The sequence below is a fragment of the Piliocolobus tephrosceles genome, chromosome 1 (genome assembly GCF_002776525.5).
Source record: "Piliocolobus tephrosceles isolate RC106 chromosome 1, ASM277652v3, whole genome shotgun sequence".
In the NCBI taxonomy this organism is placed as follows: Eukaryota; Metazoa; Chordata; class Mammalia; order Primates; family Cercopithecidae; genus Piliocolobus; species Piliocolobus tephrosceles.
Window position 1 is genome coordinate 138009333 of NC_045434.1, and position 22003 is coordinate 138031335.

Genomic DNA, 22003 nt, shown 5'->3' on the forward strand with positions numbered 1-22003 from the left:
AGGAGTTACTTCCCAAAGATTATTCTGAACATCTAACAGTACATATCAGGTTTATAGTAGTGTAGTACCTAAGATCATTTTTCTGAAAGCCAAACCAAACAACAAAAAACAAAAACAACTGATTCAAAGTCAAATAGAGTTTTTGAGCATTTGACTATTTTTAGAATCATAAAATTAGTTACTAAGTATTTTGATCACAGTTTATAAAATAACTTATGGAGATTTTTGTAAGTATTGACACACTTTAATAGGAGTTACCTATTTTCATTTTAAGGAGAAAAACACGACTCATTTTTTTTTTTTTTTTTTTGAGACGGAGTCTCGCTCTGTCACCCAGGCTGGAGTGCAGTGGCCGGATCTCAGCTCACTGCAAGCTCCGCCTCCCGGGTTCACGCCATTCTCCTGCCTCAGCCTCCCAAGTAGCTGGGACTACAGGTGCTGCCACCTCGCCCGGCTAGTTTTTTGTATTTTTAGTAGAGACGGGGTTTCACCGTGTTAGCCAGGATGGTCTCGATCTCCTATCTCGTGATCCGCCCGTCTCGGCCTCCCAAAGTGCTGGGATTACAGGCTTGAGCCACCGCGCCCAGCCAACACGACTCATTTTTAAAAATACAGTACAGCTACTAGAAGTCTTGTTTGATCAGTGATTTTGTGAGATCAGCTGAACTACTTATGATAAAAATTTTAAAAAATCGCTTTGCCCTCATGACAGTTGTTCATGGCATGGAACTTTAACATTTTAATATAAACTTTCATCCAGTTATGTTCGTAATTTTACATTCCAGATTTTTTTTTATTTTCCTGTCAATTAAAACAATTTTTAAAGATACCAGTGGGACAGGTTTGTTTTATTAAAAATCTCATATGTTCAAATTAACATAAATGTTAAATGTCAATACACTGTACATGGTGGTAATGGACTAAGCAATTGCCAAGATGTATTCTATTTTTATGAAGTGTATATATATTACCTTAGTGTACATTTTCTATACAATATCTTGATGGATTCTTTTACAAAATTATTTTATAAAAAAATTACACTAAAAAATGTTTTATTAGATTGGTGCATAAGTAACTGCAGTTTTCACCATTACTTTCAATGGCAAAAACCTCTATTACTTTTGTACCAACCTAATATATTGTGCATTGCTACTATATATATATATATATTTTTTTTTTTTTTTTTTAGACGGAGTCTCCCTCTGTCCCGAGGCTGGAGTGCAGTGGCGCGATCTCGGCTCACTGCAAGCTCCGCCTCCCGGGTTCACGCCATTCATCTGCCTCAGACTCCCGAGTAGCTGGGACTACAGGCGCCCGCCACAGCGCCCGGCTAATTTTTTGTACTTTTAGTAGAGACGGGGTTTCACCGTGGTCTCGATCTCCTGACCTTGTGATCTGCCCGCCTCAGCCTCCCAAAGTGCTGGGATTACAGGCGTGAGCCACCGCACCCGGCCGCTACTATATATTATTTTTATATATTACTTTTGCTAAACTCAGTTTTAGGAGACTTTCTTTTTGTAGATTTCTTGGAATTTTCTATGTAGGCAGTCATGTCATCTTTCAACAGAAACTGTTTATTTCTAATCTGTATGCCTTTTATTTATTTGTCTCGTCTTATTGCGTTGGTCAAGAATTACAGTGCAATGTTGAACAAGAGTGGTAAGAGTGAACATCCTTGCCTTATTCCGAGTCTTAGGAATAAAGCATTCAGTTTTTCATCATTAACTACTATAATGTTAGCTGTAGACACTGTTGTGTAGATGCCCCTTACTGAGATTTTTCTTTTTATTCCTGGGTTAGCAGAGAGTTATCTTAGAAGGATGCTGAATTTTACCTAATGCGTTTTCAGCATTTGTTGATAAAACCATGTGGTTTTACCTGTTTAGTCTACTAATGTGGTGGGTTGCAATTAATTTTCAAATATTGAACCAACTTTGAATTATCAGAATGAACACCTTTTGATCTTGGTGTAATATTCCTTGTATATATTGCTGGATTCAACTTACTAATATTTTATTGAGGATTTTTCTGTTTGTGTTCATAAAGATATATTGTTGGGTAGTTTTATTTTCATGTGCCATCTTTGCATGAGTTTGGTAGCAGGTTAAGACTGGCTTCATAAAATAAGCTGAGAAGTATTCTGTCTTACATTTTTCCAGAAGAAACTGTGAGAATTGGTATTTCTTCCTTAAATGTTTTGTAGTTTTCCCAGAACTATCTGGGACAGTGTTTTTTTTTTTGTTTTGTTTTGTTTTTTGTTTTTTTTTTTTAAGATGGAAAACAGTATGGCAATTCCTCAAGGATCTAGAACTAGATGTACCATATGACCCAGCCATCCCACTACTGGGTATATACCCAAAGGATTATAAATTATTCTACTACAAAGACACATGCACACGTATGTTTATTGCGGCACTATTCACAATAGCAAAGTCTTGGAACCAACCCAAATGTCCATCTGTGACAGACTGGATTAAGAAAATGTGGCACATATACACCATGGAATACTATGCAGCCATAAAAAAGGATGAGTTTGCGTCCTTTGTAGGGACATGGACGCAGCTGGAAACCATCATTCTTAGCAAACTATCACAAGAAGAGAAAACCAAACACCGCATGTTCTCACTCATAGGTGGGAACTGAACAATGAGGTCACTTGGACTCGGGAAAGGGAACATCACACACTGAGGCCTATCATGGGGAGGGGGGAGGGATTGCATTGGGGAGTTATACCTGATATAAATGATGAATTGATGGGTGCTGACGAGTTGATGGGTGCAGCACACCAACATGGCACAGATATACATATGTAACAAACCTGCATGTTATGCACATGTACCCTAGAACTTAAAGTATAATAAAAAAAAAAAAAACAAATACTAATACAATGTCTTCAATAGACATAGTATTATTGAGTTATCAATTTCATCTCGAATGAATATTGTTAGTTTGTGTCTTTCAAGAAATGGTCTATTTCAACTAAGTTGTCAACTTTGTGTGAATAAAGTTGTTTCTAATATCCCCTTAGTACTCTTTTAATGCCTGTGGCATTTATACAACATTACATTATTTATTTTGTTGGTCAAATTATTCCACTTTGACCATGGGAAGTTCCATCAACTTTCTCCTATGTCCCTTTGATATGCCTCCATCATTGTGTATGTGTGCATGCACACATACATGTGTATGTGTTTGAGCACTTCCTTACTTTCTAGCACTACAAGATGCCCCATGCTCACTTTGTGTATTTCCTGCCCCAGCCCTAGAATCAGGCATTTCTCCAAGAAGCCTTAGTTCCTTTTATTGGAGAATGGTCTTAGAAATCAAGATCTGGGAAGTGGGTACATTCATCCACTGGGGTGTTATTGCTTCTAGGCCCTCTTTTCTGTGAGCAAGGAAATATATGTGTATACTAACATTTGCATATTCCTTTATCTATAAGTATTTCCATATGTAACTGTGCCTATAAGCAAAGCATAAGTTCATTCTGGTTTCCAGCTCTAATGCATTACTACACGATTTCTTCTAGCTGCCTCCCCTTGCTTATCTGTAAATCCTACTCCCATAGAGAGAAACCTGGCTCCCACCATCCACCATCAACTTATTTACTTGTTCAATTTCAGTATATACATATAGAAATATCAGAATTGTTAACCTGGTAGGTAGGTTAACAACTTTATTCCCATGGAAAACAACTTTATCAACTAGAGTACAGTACTCTTTTGCCTCCAGTCTTATGGACTCCACTTATTTTCAAGGTAACTTAAGTCAACACATTTTATCTCCATTTGCTTCAGTAGGTTGTTTCATTCATTTGTACTACAGTTAGATTATTTTTGTATCTCCTGCATTTCATCCTGAGATCCATCAACCTTCTAAATGAGTTTTTTTTTAAAGTTTGTATACATTAAGACTTGCTCTTTGTGTTGTAAATGCTGTGGGTTTGGACAAATGCATAATGCCATGTATCCAATAATTTTACAACCCTAATTAATCCCTTGTGTTCCCCTGAACCTTGGCACCCAATGATATTTTTTACCATTGCTGAGTTTTGCCTTTTCCAGAATGTCATATAATTGCAATCATAAAGTATACAGACTTTTCAGTGTTTTTATCACTTAGTAATATGTATTTAAAATTTATCAATGTCTTTTCATGGCTTTATAGCTCTTTTATATAATTCAATAATATTTGATCATATGAATGTATTAGTCTGTTTTCATGCTGCTATACAGAACTGTTTGAGACTGCATAATTTATAGAGAAAACGGGTTTGACTGACTCAGTTCAGCATGGCTGGGAAGGCCTCAGGAAACTTACAATCACCGCAGAAGGTGAAGAGGAAGCAAGGCACCTTCTTCACAAGGCGGCAGGAAGGAGAAGTGCCAAGCAAATCGGGGAAGAGCCCCTAATAAAAAGATCAGATTTCATGAGAACTCACTATCATGAGTACAGCATGGGGCAAACCACCTCCATGATTCAACTACCTCCACCTGGTTTCTCCTTTGACACATGGTGATTATGGGGATTACAATTCATGATGAGATTTGAATGGCAAAACAAAGCCTAGCCATATCAATGGATGTATCACAGTTTGTTTATCCATTCACCTACTGAAGGACATTTTGGTTGCTCCCAGTTTTTGGCAATTATGAATGAAGCCATAATGTGCAGTTTTCATGTGCAGGTTTTCGTGTGGATATTGTTTTTAAATTGGTTAAATACCTACAAGTGTGATTGCTGGATTGTGTGGTAAAACTATACTTGATTTTTCAATAAATTGCCAAACTGTCTTCCAAAGTGGTTGTGCCATTTTTGTTACCACCAGCAATGAAAAAGAGTTTATGTTGCTCTACATTTTGTCACATTGGCAGTCAGAGTGTGAGAGTGTGCATGTGTGTGTGTGTGTGTGTGGTTTTAGCCATTCTAGTAAGTGTACAGTGGTATCTCATTGTTTTTAATTTGCAATTTGACAAATAATATTGAATATATTTTCATATGCTTATTTGATATCTATATCTTTAATAAGATGGCTGTGCAGATTTTTGCCTACTTTTCATTGGGTTGTTTGTTATCTTAGAATTGATATTTATTTCATATATTTCACCAATGACTTCATCTGGTCCTGATTATTAATTGTATTATATTAATTATATTAATTAATTATATTATATTAAATTATTAACTATAATTTTTAAATAATTCATTCAATTTATAAAATCTATAGAAGCATTCAGATACATTGACACTTATGTAAGTTTTGATAGTTTGTAGGAATTGGTCCATTTCATTTATCAAATTTTGGGGCATAAAGTTTTTCATAGTATTCCTTTATTATCTTTTTAATGCCCAAGGATGCTTCAGTGAAGATCCAGCTTTCATTTCTGATATTGGTAATTTCTATCTTCTTTTATTCTTCCCTACCCTGGCTAGAATTTTATCAATTTTATTGATTTTTTTTAAAAATAACTTTTAGTTTTGTTGACTTTATTGATTTCCATTTCAATAATTTCTGCTCTAATTTTTATTTATTTTCTTTTGCTTGCATTGGGCTTAAATTGCTCTTCTTTCTCTAGTTTTCTAAGGCAGAACTTTTTGTTACTGATTTTAGATCTTTCTTCTTTTCTAGAATCTGCATTTAAGGCTATAAATTTTCCCCTAAGCACTGCTTTTACTAAATTGCAAAAAATTTCATAAATTGTACTCTGATTACCATTTAGCTTAAAATATTTAAAAATTTCTCTGCAGGCTTCTTTGACCCATGTGTTATTTAGAAATATGTTCTTTAACTAATTTCCAGCTTTCTTCCTGTTACTGATTGCTAGTTTAATTCTACTATGGTCTAAGAACATACTTTGCATGATTACTATCTTAAAAGATTTGTTAAATGTGGTTTACAGCCAAGAATGATCTTGGTAAAAGCTGAAGAAAAAAATGTATATTTTGCTATTGTTAAATGGAGCATTTAATGAATGCTAATTACATCAAATTGATAGTGCTGTTCAGGTCAATTACGTACTTACACTGATATTCTGCTTGCTTAATCTATATCAATAATTGAAAGAGGAGTGTTGAAGTCTTCAACTATAATAGTGGAGTTGGCTGTTTTTCCTTTCACTTCTGTCAGCTTTTGCTTCATGTATTTTGATACTTTGTTGTTAAGTTCATATATTCAGGATTGATAAGTCTTTTTGGAGAATTGACTGTATGCAATGCTCCCTTGACCTTTTTAAATCCCTGATTTTTATTGCTCTGAAGTTTGTTTTCTCTGAAATGTATATAGCTACTTTAGCTTCCTTTTGGTTAGTGATTACATGGTATATCTTTCTCCATCTCTCTCCTTTTTACTTTACCTATTCTTTATATTTAAAGTGAGCTTCTTACAGACAATGCATAGCTTGCTTTAAAAAATCATAAAAGAAAAAATGAAGGTAAAATAAGTATTTATTCCCCACTGATCTAAAAGAAACTTTTAAAGTAACAATAGTAACAACATACTGTGTGAAAATTTCAGTATGGACAAGGAAAATGAATAACTGCCATGTCATAAGAGATGGGACAAAGTCTTGCTTTTCTAAAATGAGCTTCATTTTTTATCCACTCTGAACTGTCTTTTAATGGATGTTTACAATATTCACATTTAAAGTGATAATGACATAGTTCTATTAATATCCACCTAGTTGGTAACTGTTTCTAACAGTTGACTTTATTCTTTCTTCTCCACCCTATTTGTCCTCCTCCTCTGGTTTTAAATGAACATTTCATATGATTCAATTTAATCCTGTCTCTTAACATTTCAGTTATACCTCTTTGTAGAATTCTTTTTAGTGGTTGTCCCACAGTTTGCAGTATTCATTTTTAACTAATCTAAGTCCACCTTCAAATAGAACACTATACTGCTTTCTTTGCAGTACATGTACTTTGTAACAGAGTATTCCCAAATACTTTCTACCATCTCTTATAACATTGCAGTCATTCATTTCCCTTGTCCATATGGTATTATTGGTAAGAACAGGAGGCAGAAATATTCTAGGCAGAAAAGGGCGGGGTCCCTGGCTAAGGCCCCACCTTCAAGCCTGGAAGCATGGCCCAAAGTGAGAACATACATTCCTGTTTTCCCGCTTGAATGTTGCCTTTTCCAAAACCACCCATGGCCAGCCCTGCAACAAATCCTGTACCCATAAAATACCCTGACCCAGCTGGCAGAGGAGAAGCAGCCAAATGTGGAGAGGAGAAACAGCAGCTGAAAGTTGGAGAGAAGCAGCTTGACTTCAGAGGGATGGCTTGACAGTGGTACTTCAGAGGAGAGTCTGGTCGGAGAGACTTCAAGGGGAGAATACTTTCCCACTCCATTCCCATTCCAGCTCCCCTTCCTGATGAGAGACACTTCCATCAGCAATAAAATTCCCCACACTTACTATCCTTCAATTCATTCATCTAACCTAATCTTTCAAGGCTATCACACTCTCTGACCTTGTGAAAAAGCAAAGGGTACACTGACCTGTTAAACACATAAGCCATCCATGGACGGCAAAGTTAAAAGAGTGCTGACTGTAACACTACTTCTGGGGCTTTGAGGGGTTGCAGGTACTCCCTCACTAGATACTGCCATGGCCCGCATGGAGTTTGGCTCCTGCCAGTGCCCAGAAGCACTGGTCTTGGCTCCTGCACTGGCTCAGCTGTGCTCCCCCTCCTGCAAGGGGTAGAGTGCAGCAGATCTGAGCGAGTGAAGCCAAGTGATGCCAAGTGAAGCTGGCCAAAGCAGCCAACTAGCTCCAGCGCCGGCACTCCAGTTACCCCTGCTCCCCACCACGAAGGTGTCAGGGAAAACTTCCTGTTTCATTATCACCCAATACGTTGTTCCTACCGTTACTTCTAAACAGTTTCTTTTAGATTAATGAGGAATAAGAAAAATAAAAGATCCTTATTTTACCTTCATTTTTTTTCTTTTTTCATTATTTTCCTTTCTTTATGTAGATATGAGTTTCAGGTCTGTTGGCAATGAACAACCTTAGTATTTGTTTGAGAAGGTATTTATCTTATTTGTCCTTCAGTTTTGAAGGTTAACTTCACAGATACATAATTATAGGTCAGTGGGTATTTTTTTTCTTTCAACTTTTAAAAAATTTTGCTCCACTCTCTTCTTGCTTGTATGGTGATGAGAAGTCTGCATAATTATTATTCTGTTCTTCTATAGGTAAGTTTTTATTTTCCCCTCCATGCTCTTGCTTCTTCCAAGATTTTTTCTTAGTTTTTAGTTTTCTGCAGTTTGAATATAATGTGCATAGTTTAGTTACTTTATCATTCATTCTGCTTGATATTTTTTGAGGTTCCTGGATCTATATTTTAAAGTCTGTCATTGATTTTGTAACATTCTTGGCCATAATTACTTCACATATTTCTTCTTTCTTCTTCTTTTGGTATTCCAATGACAGATAAATTATATACCTTTTAAAAATGTCCCACCATTCTTGGATGCTCTGTTTTTGTTTTCTCATTATTTTTTCTCTTTATATTTCACTTTAGGGAGTTTCCACTGACCTATCTTCAGTCTCACTGATTCTTTCCCCAGCAGTGCCCATTCTATTGATAAGTCTATCAATGGCATTCATTTTTGTTATAGTGTTTTTTATGCCTAGCATTTCCTTTTGATCTTTTCCTAGTGTCTCTCTGCTTTATGTATCTCATGTGCTCTTACATGATGTCTACTTTTTCCATTAGGGCCATTAACATATTTATCATGGTTATTTTATATTCCTTAGCTGACAATTTGCATATCTGTAATATCTGAGTCTAGTTCTGATTCTTGCTTTATCTCTATAGACTGTTTTTTCTTGCCTTTAGGTGTGCCTTCTAATTTTTTTTGTTGTTGTTGAAAGTTCACCCTGTTGCACTGAGTAATAAGAACAAAGGTAAACCTATGATGTGGATTTATTAATCTGGCCAGGAGGTAAGCTGTGTTTAATGTCTGCTATAGATGTCAGAAACTTCAAATTCCTCTAGCATCCTTATGTTTGTCTCATCCATTGACTTTGAGCTTGTCTCAGTACTTGTCCTCAGAAGAGTCCATCCTTGCAGCTCTTCCAGCTGAAATGCATTGCTATTATACCAGAGCTCTGTTGGTATGGTAGTAAGGTATAGGGAATGAAAAACAGTTTATAATTTTAGGATTAAACCTTCATTTTTTACTTTGCCTATCTTCTCTGAGCTGTGCCCTTCATGGGCATTTCTCCAGTGGTATACATTCTCCCCCACTGAAAGTGACACAGGAAGGCTAGAGGGAGCTGAAGTGGGAGAAATGCCCTCCCCAAACCAGGACAGGGGTCTAATAATATATTTTCCCCTAAAGAGTAGACCTTTGTTGGAGACCACTCTGGGTATATTTCATAATGATTACCCTTCCTCCCTCTGCAAAAACTACAAGGAGACCTTTTCCAGGATCTTCATGAGATTATGAAGTACCTGATTGTTGTGGGAAGTCAGGGACCCCAAATGGAGGGACCTGCTGAAGCCATGACAGAAGAACATAAATTGTGAAGATTTCAGGGACATTTATTAGTTCCCCAAATTAATACTTTTATAATTTCTTATCCTGTCTTTACTACAATCTCTGAACATAAATTGTGAAAATTTCATGGACATTTATCACTTCCCCAATCAATACTCTTGTGATTTCCTATGCCTGTCTTTAATTTCTTAGTCCCATCATCTTCGTAAGCTGAGGCTGGATGTCACCTCAGGACCCTGTGATGATTGCATTAACTGCACAAAGTGTTCGTAAAGCACGTGTGTTTAAACAATATGAAATCTGGGCACCTTGAAAAAAGAACAAGATAACAGTGATGTTCAGGGAACATGGGAGATAACCATTGGGCCTGACTGCCTGAGGGGCCGGGCAGAACAGAGTCATATTTCTCTTCTTACAAAAGCAAATAGGAGAAATATCACTGAATTCTTTTTCTCAGCAAGGAACAGCCCTGAGAAAGAGAATGCATTCCTAGGGGGAGGTCTCTAAAATGGCCACTCTAGGAATGTCTGTCTTACACGGTTGCAGATAAGGGATGAAATAAGCCCCAGTCTCCTGTAGTGCCCCCTGGCCTATTAGGATAAGGAAATTCCTGCCTAGTAAATTTTAATCAGACCAGTCAGTTGTCTGGTCTCAAACCCTGTCTCCTGATAAGATGTTATCAATGACAATGCATGCCCAGTGGGACATGAAACTTCATCAGCAATTCTAATTTCACCCTGGTCCTGTGATCTCACTCTACCCCCATTTGCCTTGTGATATTTTATTGCCCTGTGAAGCATGTGATCTCTGTGACCCATACCCTATTTGTACACTCCCTCCCTTCTGAAATCCATAATAAAAACTTGCTGGTTTTGTGGCTTGGGGGGCATCATGGAACCTGCTGACACATCATGTCTCCCCCAGACACCCAGCTTTAAAATTTCTCTCTTTTGTACTCTTTCCCTTTATTTCTCAGACCAGCCGACACTTAGGGAAAACAGAAAAGAACCTACGTTGAAATATCGGGGGCTGGTTCCCCCAGTACCTGATAAAATACCTGGAAGCAAAATCCATGAAAGTATGGGGGCTTCCCTAAGACTGCTGCTCCCAGAGGTGTCACACTCCCATGTTAGTCCACACTCAGCCTCCAGCAATTTGTCGAAACTATCATTTAAATGTTTCCGCCAATTTATGGCTCCAGTGGCTTTGGCTCTAGGTAAGCAGATCTCTGCTATGAGTCTCTGGATTTGCTTTTCTCTCCAGATTTCAGGCTAGTGTTTGCCCTGCAATCTCAGTTCTCTGATGGGGGAAAAAAAAATAAGAAAACACTGATTCTCAGTTTTTTAGCTTTATCTTGTAAGAATGCTAGTGGTAAATTCTAGGTTCTTTATGTCAGTGCTGAAAATGAAGTCTCTTCTCTCTGTTTTTCATTCCCATTTCTCATTCTCTGCCTTCTTTCGAATTACTTGAACATCTGCATATTTGCATAGTTGCTTTCTTTCCCTTTTTTTGATGTTGTTCTAGAGATTTCAATATACATACTTCATTTTTCAAAATCTACTTAGAATTATCATTATTATTATTATTTTTTGAGATGGAGTTTTGCTCTTGTTGCCCAGGCTGGAGTGCAGTGGCGCCATCTCGGCTCACTGCAACCTCTGCCTCCCGGGTTCAACCAATTCTCCTGCCTCAGCTCCTGAGTAGCTGGGATTTCAGGCATGCACCACCGATGCTCAGCTAATTTTGTATTTTTAGTAAAGAGAGGGTTTCTCCATGTTGGTCAGGCTGGTCTCAAACTCCCGACCTCAGGTGATCCGCCTGCCTCGGCCTCCAAAAGTGCTGGGATTACAGGCATGAGCCACCACACATGGCTAGAATTAAAATTTTATCACTTCAAGGGTAATTTATAAACCTTACAGACATTTGGTTCTTTAAATTTGTCTCCTTCACATTATTAGTTGTTTCCAACCTACATACATTGGAAACTCCAACAGAGAATATTGTAACTTTTTATTTCTACCATTATACATATCTTAATGAACTTAAGAGGAGAAAAAACAATCTATTATATTTATCCAGATACGTATTATTTTTGTTGCTTTTCTTTCCTTCATGAAGTTCCAAGTTTCTCTTTGGTATCACTTCTTTTCTGTTTAAATACCTTTCCTTAGCATTTCTTTTAAAGCAGCACTGCTGTTGATGAATTATCTCTTTGGTTTCCAGTAATTTGGTTATATCTTTGGATGTGGTTTTTGTGGCATTCACTAAGCTTCTTCAATCTGTAAATTTATGTCAGTTGCCAAATTTGAGAAGTTTTCAGCCATTACATATTCAATTTTTTTAAAATTTCTGCAGCAATCTCTTTCCTCTCCTACTGATTTCAAAGACCTGTACGGTTAGACATTTTTATATTGTTCTACAGATTCTTAAGGCTCTTTTCTCTTTATTAAACAAATGTTTTCCTGTTGTTTACAATAGACAATTTCTTCTGATCTTCTGTTCTAATTCACTGACTCTTTTCTGGGTCGTTTCCATTCTTTCTCATAATTTGAGGTACTCGTTTGGTCACTGTTGCTATTGCCACTGACACAGGAGAGCAGTTTTAGGAGTGTATCTTGTCTCAAAGCAGGACCAGAAAACAAATAAACAAATGGAATTTCATTCATTTTTTCCCTTGTCACCGGGGATTTCCTCACAGGGTCTCTCATTAGAGAAAGAGTTTCTCTTGGAGCATTTTCTGTCTGAATCCACTGTACAGTTCTGGAATTTGGACTGCCTTGAGTCTAAGCTAGAGGATGTAGGAAGAAATTCTTAAAAGTAGGAAATTCACTACTGTATTTGTCTCCTTTCAAGTTTTGGTTTTCCTTTCCAATCTTCCTGCTATATTTACTTTTCAAAGTCTTTCCACAGCTACTTTATGTATTCTGTTCAGAATCTTTTTTTTGGCATAATCAGTGGTAGGAATATAGTGATGTGCATTTACTTACTCCATCTTAACTGGAACTAGAATCTAATCTCATCACTTCTGATTTTAATAATTTAATAGTAGATTTAGAAATAAAAAATGTAAAAGATAAAGTTTGACTTTCAACATGCTTCACCTTAATCTCAGTATAAAATTAACGTACATTTCTCTAAGTAAATCCACAGTAAAGTTGTAGTACTTTTGTCACAGTACTTTATGAGACAAAAAGTTACATGCATACATTTCTTTTTTAAAAATGTAATTTTATACAAAATTTCATGATTACTACTATCAAGTATGGTGCCATTATTAATATGAAATTGATTCACACTTGGCAAACGGATATATTTTCAATTATATAAACAAATTTTCACAATCACACCATATTTTTTATCCTTGGACCCACCAGAATACCTAAAATTATAATAGTAATATATATCTCAAAGTAAACTAAAAAAGTTTATAATTGTGCTGAATATTAAGCATTAACACAACATGTGAAGCAATGATATTATTATTCAATATAAAAAGAAATGGAAATTTATTTAATTTCACAATTCTAATATAAGAATATTCAATTGCTCAAAACATATGTTGTACTTGAAAGGCAAGTATTCTCTAATTTTTCTTACAGGAATTCAAATTGCTTTTATTCACATGTTTGAGTCTATAGTACACTGTCCAATATTATAGTCACTAGTGACACATGGTTATGCAAATTAAAACTAAATAAAATTAAAAATTTAGTTCCTCAGTCACATGAGCCATGATTTCAAGTGCTCAACAGCCACATGTAGCTAAATGGCCACCTTTTAGACAGTGCCAACATCAAACATTTCCATCACAGAAAATTACATGGGCAAAACTGGGCAACAGGAACACACATAATGCTGACAGATATACCACTTTTTAAACTAATCAGTTACCTCTATAATCTCTGGTTTCCTCTTCTGCTGAATGAGATCATCAATAACTTCCCTGACTATATCACTAGTTTTGTGTGTGGCTCAACTAAGAGAATATACATGAAACTGCTTTGTAAACTGTATTACATTAATACATCTGATTAATAACTATATGACTCTTATTAATTTAAAGACTATTATTTATTTAAACAACCAAACTGTTCAAACAAGATTTTTAAAAACTATTCTGTCGTAATATTTGAGCATGAAAGTGGTGGGTATGCCATAGCAATCAATTTCTGCAATTTGGACAGAATGCTCTAGACCCAAATGAACAGTTCCAGTGAAATCAAGACAATATTCTTCTTCAACATGAAAGCTGTCAGTTCTATGTGTCCTATATTGTCTAAAAACCTTGTATACTAAAACATCTTTTTTTTAAAATTGTGCTTTTTTGCAGCTAAGGTGCATACATTACAGAAATAATTCTAACCAACATGGTGGAACCCAGTATCTACTAAAAATACAAAAATTAGCTGGGTGTGGTGGTGGGCGCCTGTAATCCCAGCTACTCAGGAGGCTGAGGCAGGACAATTGCTTGAACTTGGGAGGTGAAGGTTACAGTGAGCCGAGATCGCGCCATTGCACTCCAGCCTGGGTGACAACAGTGAAACTCCATCTCAAAAAAAAAAAAAAAAAAAAAAAAAAAGAAAGAAAGAATTTTTTTTTAGACTGGAATAGGCTGGAATCTGAGCAATCCTGAGCAAAGCCTCTTTATTTTTCACAAAATGTAAAATGTGGCTAATTGGCTTTCTTTAAATAAAAAATTCCCACTAAGTACATATTTATCCTTAAAATAATTTTATGATTTAAATATAGGAAATACTATATTTTCTTCAAAACACAAAATACATTCACTGGAAGTACTTAGAAAATAAAGTAGTAAATATCAAGTTAGGAAAACAGTAAATATAGTCAATTGAATGTGTTAGCAAAATAACTTTTCAAAAGTCAGAATCCAACAGAAAATAAGAACTATATGTATTGTCTATAGCTATCAAATATAAGAAAAAGAAAAAACCGACAAAATTCATATTTATCTCACAGACACAGTAAAATAGCTCAGTAATGTGCCAGGAATAATTAGACTTTTATGGCAGATGATTAATTGTTTTGAACTCATGCTGTTTATCTAATTAAACTATTAGTAATACCAGCAGGTAAATTAACTTCATACTTTTTTTCTGGAAAGATAGATTTTTAATACTGACACAGTTGAGCAACCCTCCTGCAGAGCTGAGCTGAATACACAAGCATTTTTGTTTTCAATTTTTGTTCTTCTTTCCAACAAAGAAATGCTTTAGCTTAATGTCGTATAGGTAATTTTAAGGAGCAGGGGAAAAGTAGGATGCTTATTAATGATAAGCTTAAACCACATACAGCTATTTTAAGATTTTATTTGATAGATTACTATCTTGTGATTGTTCAATTTAGCAGATAACACTACACTTTGGTCTTCCTCCCTATTTATCTTCATCTTATGTACAAATGTACATTTTCTATAATGTATTTCAGGTAACATACACAGCTGTCAAGACCTGAAGTATAAAGAAAATAGGAACTTATAGGAAGATGGAAGAAGAGTATACCAAGCAGATGAAACTGGGAATTAAAGACCCAGATACAGGAATAAGGCAAAAACAGTATGACTACTAGAAAGAGAATGGATTCAGAAATTTTCTGTGTAGGTAGAAGGTAAGAATGGAAACACAAAAAAATAGTTAAGGACTACTGTAAAAGCCCAGGCAAGAGATGATGGACACCTGAACTGAGGTTGTGGTGGGAAAGAAAAATAGACAGATTTCATATATATTTTTGAAAAACAGGGAGATTTGATGATTCATTGAACCTAAAAATAAAAGTAATCAAAGATAATTCCTGTATTTTTTTGGCTTGAGCATGTGGGTAAGTAGTGATGCCAGTTATTATTAAGTTGAGGAAGGGTGAGGAAGTTATTATTAAGTTGAGGAAGGGTGAGGAAGTGATATAGACAGGAGGCAGGGAAATACTGGGTAGAAGAGGGCCACATTCTCAAGCCTGGACCTGCAGCCCAAAGTGAGAACATGTATTCCTGTTTTCCTGCCCAAATTTGCCTTTTCCAAAACCACGTTGGCTGGCCCCACCTCCCCATCCTGTACCCATAAAAACCCCAAGCTCCACCAGCAGAGTGGTAGAGTGGCAGAGGAGAGAAGAGAAGCAGCAGAAGGACATAAAAGAGAAGCAGCTTGACTTCAGAGGAACAGCTTGACCGCGGGACTTCACAGAAGAGTTCATCAGGGGACACCAGAACTCCAGGGGAAGATCACCTTCCCACTCCATCCCCTTTCCAGCTCCCCATCCTGCTGAGAGCCACTTCTACTGCTCAATAAATTCCTCCACATTCACCACCCTTCAATTCATTCATGTGACCTTATTCTTTCTGGATGCCAGACAAGTACTCGGGTACCAAGAGGGCGGGTGCAAAAGGCTGTCACCCTGATCCTCCATTGATCTGTTAAACACTTAAGTTGTCTGTGGGTGGCAAAGCTAAATGAGCACATTATAACACATGCCCTCTAGGACTCCAGAGGTCACAGGTTCCCCGCCCCTCCCTGCTTCCCACCACCCCCTGGGAAGCTGCCATGGGACTGCACAGGATTCTACTCCTGCAGATGCCCAGAAGAACTTGTCTCAGTCCCTGCACCCACTCATCTGCATGCTCCCCTTCCCATAAGAGGTTGAGAGCTGCAAGGTGAGTAAACAAATCAATACCTTTGTGAGTCCCATGAAGGGGTCAAGGGAACTATCCCATTTGGAAGGAAGGGGCTGGAGGGGTGTTGTAATAAAACATTCTATTGGACATATTAAATTTGAGATGCTTACTAGACATTCAAATGGAGATTTCAAAAACATAGCTGAATATGAGCCTGAAACACGTCACTGCCTTCTAAATTTTATTTTAATCATATGCATATCTGTTAACAACTAGTTTATATTTCTGGTTGTATTAGGGAAGAAAGATGGTTTAAATTTTCTTTAACTATTAAGTAGATCCTCCTCTTAATTGTGACTGAGTCTTGAAATGCATACCAAAGGTCATAGGCTGTCTGTCCTTCCTCTTCTTTCTAAACTCCCAGTGGATTTCTGATAAGCAGAATGCTCCCCCTATTAATTCCATCTACTACCTAGAAACTGTGGATATGTTTCAATATATACCTAACTGGACTTTGTGGATGTAATTAAGGCTACTAATTAGTGACTAAATAGATTCTCCTGGATTACTTAGGAGAGCCCAATCTAAAAACATTTGCTCTTGAAAGCAGAGGATCTCGTCCAGTTAGGAGCAGAAGAGAGCCATGGCAAGATGTCATGAGATTCCACATGTGAAAAGGATCAACACACCATTATTGGCTCTGAGATAAAGTAGAAGCACCAGAGATAGGGCTCTAAGAGCTAAGGGAGCCCCCTAGATGACAGTCAACAAAGAAACAGAGACCTTAGTCCTATAACCATAAGGTGCTGGATTCTGCCAGAAATACGGATCAGCTCGGAAGTAAATTCTTCCTCAGAAACTCCAGATAAGAGCCTGCCAGAATTCTGACCTACAGAACAGTGAGATAATAAATGGGTGTTATTTTAAGCCACTACATTTATAGTATTTTGTTATAGCAATAATAGAAAATTAACATAAGACTTAAATGTAATAAGGTGATGGGGATGAGGAAAGTGGGATTGTATTTCCAGAGTACTAAAATGTATAAAATATGGACATGTGAAACTCCTAGTCATGGTTGATGCAGGCACTGTCTCCCTTTAACACTTAGGGCCTTTCGTGTTGATGAGAAAGTTTCATTGATCTATTAATGCCCTAGCCAAGACTATGGCCAGGTAGTCCCATAACTAAATCTCCACAGATGGGCTTTCTAAATACCTGAAATGTGAAGATGAAACTTCTCCCCTCAACCACCACTACCACCACAGAAATGGTGCAGGGCATGGGATAGTCACTGTTTTCACTCTCATGAGAACCTCAAGAACATTGATAAGGGCAAACTTCGAACCTCAGACATTTACTGGACTGCCAGTGTAGTTGCCCTGACTGCACAGCATAAGGAGGTGAAGGTAGGGGGCTACAGACAGCAACATTACAAATGTCCAGTTTTAAAAAACACATATTTCCCCTTCACCCATAATTACTACAATAGAAACCCAATTTTCACCATTCAAATAATAACCTGACAACCTCACTCTTCAGGTAATGTGTAAAAAAGCATTCTGGATACGAAAGGCTGTAAAGTTGTACTAATACAAAATGAAAAAAACTTCAGGTAAACCAGTAGTCAAAAATCATGCATAGAAGTTTCATTTACACAAGATGACTTTCTCCTAGCTAACTCCTACTTGTTAACCAAAGTTTAGTTCAATGTTATTTCTTCTCTTCTAGTTCCTAAAATATATTAACACCCACATTATCGTACTGACCACATTGTAGTAATTGCATGTTTATACTTCCAACTCTGTGAGCTTCTCAAATCATTTCTTACCAGAATCTAACACAATGATGATCACACAGTATGCATTCAATACATGTTTTTGAATTGATTAATTTCTTCAAGATACCATAGCTCTTTTATGAGACAGCTTTAGGTATCTAAAAGATGAGTCACAGACAGAAATAGAGGCCCTTCTTTAGGACCCAGTATATCACATGAATTTCTACACTACTTTCGGGAGCTATGCATTTCCAGTCGTCAATTTCTCTCTTTTAATATTATTGAGTGTAAAAATGTTAAGAAAATACAAAGCTTACTGCCTAGAATATTTTGGAATTCATTTACATTATACTATGTAATATATTCTAAATGTTGTAAGATTGACTATAACAATGCTAACTTATTATATGTCAGGTATCATTCTAAGTGTTTTACATGAAGTAAATAAGGCATTTATTCCTCACAACTATCTACCTTTACTTTGGATATTATTATCCCATTTTCCAGAGGGACAAAGAGGTTAAGTGTGTTGCAAAAGGTCACAAATTGCAACATTCAATAGAGTTCTACTTTATTTTCTCTATCCCTCTCCAAGAAGTTTATCAAACCAATTTTAAATGAATTACATTCCCAAAAGTTTTAAGCCTTCCCAATTTTTTTAATAAATGGCAATATATAGAAGTGTCACGAAACTAGAGGTTTAAAATTACTAAGATTTTGTTAGTACTCTGCTGTTGTACATATGGTTTCTCCTTTTTCTTTAGAACTCTGGTAAGTGATTATTGAACTCAACATTAGCTTCTCTATAAGGAACTGGTGCTGATTTCAGTAACTTTCATTTCTATATCACTCTTCAAGTAACTTTCTTATGGTGATTCTGATAAATAGCTAACAAAGTTGATATAGTTTTAATATCAAGTAATATCTGAAGAAACTTTAATATTGCAGAAAAGTCAAAATTAACTACAACTCCATCCTCTGGGAGAAACAATCTCATACATCACTATGTGGTATCCTATTCCAATAAATTCTAACACATTTTAGAACTATGAAATAAATGTGAACCTGAGGCACTAGAACTACATTATAGCTTAAACTGACACTGTTTGAAATCACCCAGGCCCCAAATGTATGGTATGCTGCCAACCATGGCAGAACAGTTACATGACACTTATCTCACAGTATTATAAGCTATGAAGTCAGCCAGAAGGTGGCAGAATGGGGCCATTCAGGCTTCACATACATACCAGAAAAATCTTTTATTGTCATTACCTTAAATTTTGGCAATATAAGATAAACACAATTTTAGGTTCTTATACAAATAAAAGTGTAATGTACTAGAAATATGCAATAACATCATTTTATTTATACAAATCAAACTATAAAATTCTCACATAAACTGCCGTATCAGAAACTAATACTCATTTTCCCCTCTCATAAATCTATTTATATGACCCATGAAAAAACTAAGTCTTCGAAAGTTCCCCCATATAATTCCAAAACGTCCTTTTAATTCACTAACAATTTAATGGAAAAATACTAGTAAATATTACATTACATTATATTTAATTTGGTAAGTTCAATCATAATTATATAATGGCAAGGTAAAATCTTTTATAACATCTCATACAACTTTTAAGAAAACAATTGTTCTTATATTGGATTTAATGGAGTTTACACACTATGACTTAATATATGGCAGATTAGCCATATTATTCTTCTATTACATTTGACTGCTTACAATGGATCTGTTTATCTCTGCATTCCTGGTACCTATCACAGGACTTAGAACACATAAACCCTCAATTGAGAAACACTTGCTCAATTGAGTATAAGATTTCAAAGAGAAAACTGAAGGCCGAAAGCAATTAAGCAGACAGCTAAAACACCAACTTGTATTAACATGGTTATTTTTATTTTTCCATCAAGTGACCAGCCTTCCCAAATGAAAAACAAAACGACTTACAGAAACGAGATTTTAAAGCCAGATCTGCCAACATTAGCCTATTTACATCAGAGGGAGAGGCTGAAGAGTGCTGGAGAGAATTGTTTTGGAGGAGTTACGAGGTATGCAACACATTTAGGGAAGGAGGTCACCCTTACCTCAAATCAACTGAGGGGCTTCAAGGGAACCACTCAGAGACTTAACATGTATCCTATCCACTAGGGTTTATAAGAGTTAGGGGCTGTTTTGGGGGACTCACCAAATGTACAAAATGTAAAGGTACTAAATGGTAGATAAAAACCACCTCTGCACAGTGGCAGAGTGAAAAGAGTTGCGTTGTCAGGGGGCTCAACTTGGAATAGCAGGGAAAATACATTTATGTCCTATAGACCCCAGAAAAGACAGTGTGGGCAAGGGAATCATAAGTGGCCAGCCAGAGGAGAGGCCTTCTCTCACAAAGGGAACTGAAATCTGAGGGCCACAGCAGGTTTACTGTGAAGCTAACAGAGATTAAATTTCAGGACCTCTCAAGTGCAGGCGACCCTTCTAATACCCTGGGAGAGATTCTAGCATTGTGTTCGCAAGAACACATGCTTTTGTAAGATTTGCAAAAGTAAGATATTTTAACAGCAATTGGTTGAGATTGCTGTCTCTTTTCTCTCCAACTTCCCCTTCTTCACACTTTCCATTACGTCAGGTGCTAATGGAGTGGAGCTAGGCATTTTAGAGATCTGGATAAGGAAAAGTTGAGGTGGTAATGTACAGTTTTAGCTACAACTGGCAAGAAGTTTAGGGATTTTTCAATTAAAAAGTAAAAAATGACAGACTCATGATTTGAATGTGTTACACATATAATGTATATGAATATATATGTATAATATATGAATGTATATGAGGAGTACCTCCTTTTTCATCTTCAAATTTATGTATTAAAAAACCAAGATAAATTTAGAAGAAACATAATGAAATACGAAACAGATTATAAAGATGAGACATAAAAATGTTCCGATATAGAAAAGTGAATTCAAGTTATTTTGTATAATAAATACACTAAATTATGAAAAAAGGAAATATTACAAATAGAAATAATGAATATGCATGTTGTTTCATAATGTAATTAATGAAGATATTATGAGCATGTTAGAAAAGATGTTTAAGTCTCTTGGCAATTGACACAAAATAGTAACAATAACAAAGATACATAAAATTCGTGATAGCTAGTACAAGAACATTAAAGATAAACTATTAGTGAATATTGTTACTTCAAAAATTACCTAAGATCAAGATTTGAAAAGTCCTGAAATCTTGTAGCTCATATACAAAAGAAACTTCTCAGGAACCATTACATGGTGTTTCTTCAACCATAAAAAACAAGTATCTGGGAACCAGAAGGTGGATGTGGGAATGGTAGATATCACCACCCTATTTCACTGAATATATGACTATCAATTATAAAAATCATCATTATATCATGTACCACTAATAAAAAAAAGAAAAAACTGCAGTAATTAAACTATGAGATACTTTGTCAGTTATAAATTTTCCCTATTAAGAGAGAACTATTTTTGATTTATTTAGATACAACTTTTTAATATCACTCTTATACATATACAAAGCGAAAAAAATTTTAATTTGCTAAAAATTTTTAAATGCTTTCATATTCATAGTCTGACTCGTCCAGACTATTTTTTGATGCACAGTCATTGTGTGTTTTTACACAATTATCGTTCTTTATGATATCAAAAATATTGGTACAGTATTTCTTGAGGTACTCTACTACCATCTCCTATATTTTCTTCCAACCTGCTGATACTCATTTTCATGTCTGCGCATGCATAGACAATAACAAGCACATCACAAGAATTGCCTGACTGATGTCATCATTTTAGGAAGCATCCTAATTTCTTTTTTTTTTTTTTTTTTTATTATACTTTAAGTTCTAGGGTACATGTGCATAACGTGCAGGTTACATATGTATACATGTGCCATGTTGGTGTGCTGCACCCATCAACTCGTCAGCACCCATCAATTCATCATTTATATCAGGTATAACTCCCCAATGCAATCCCTCCCCCCTCCCCCCCCCATGATAGGCCCCAGTGTGTGATGTTCCCCTTCCCGAGTCCAAGTGAGCTCATTGTTCAGTTC

The 22003-nt window shown here is 36.1% G+C and overlaps 1 protein-coding gene across 3 annotated transcripts in view; it reads right to left on the reverse strand.

Moving 5' to 3' along the window:
• PRKACB (protein kinase cAMP-activated catalytic subunit beta) overlaps positions 1–22003 on the reverse strand; it is a 172457-nt gene that overhangs the window by 102086 nt on the left and 48368 nt on the right. The gene's annotated exons all lie outside the window — the stretch shown is intronic.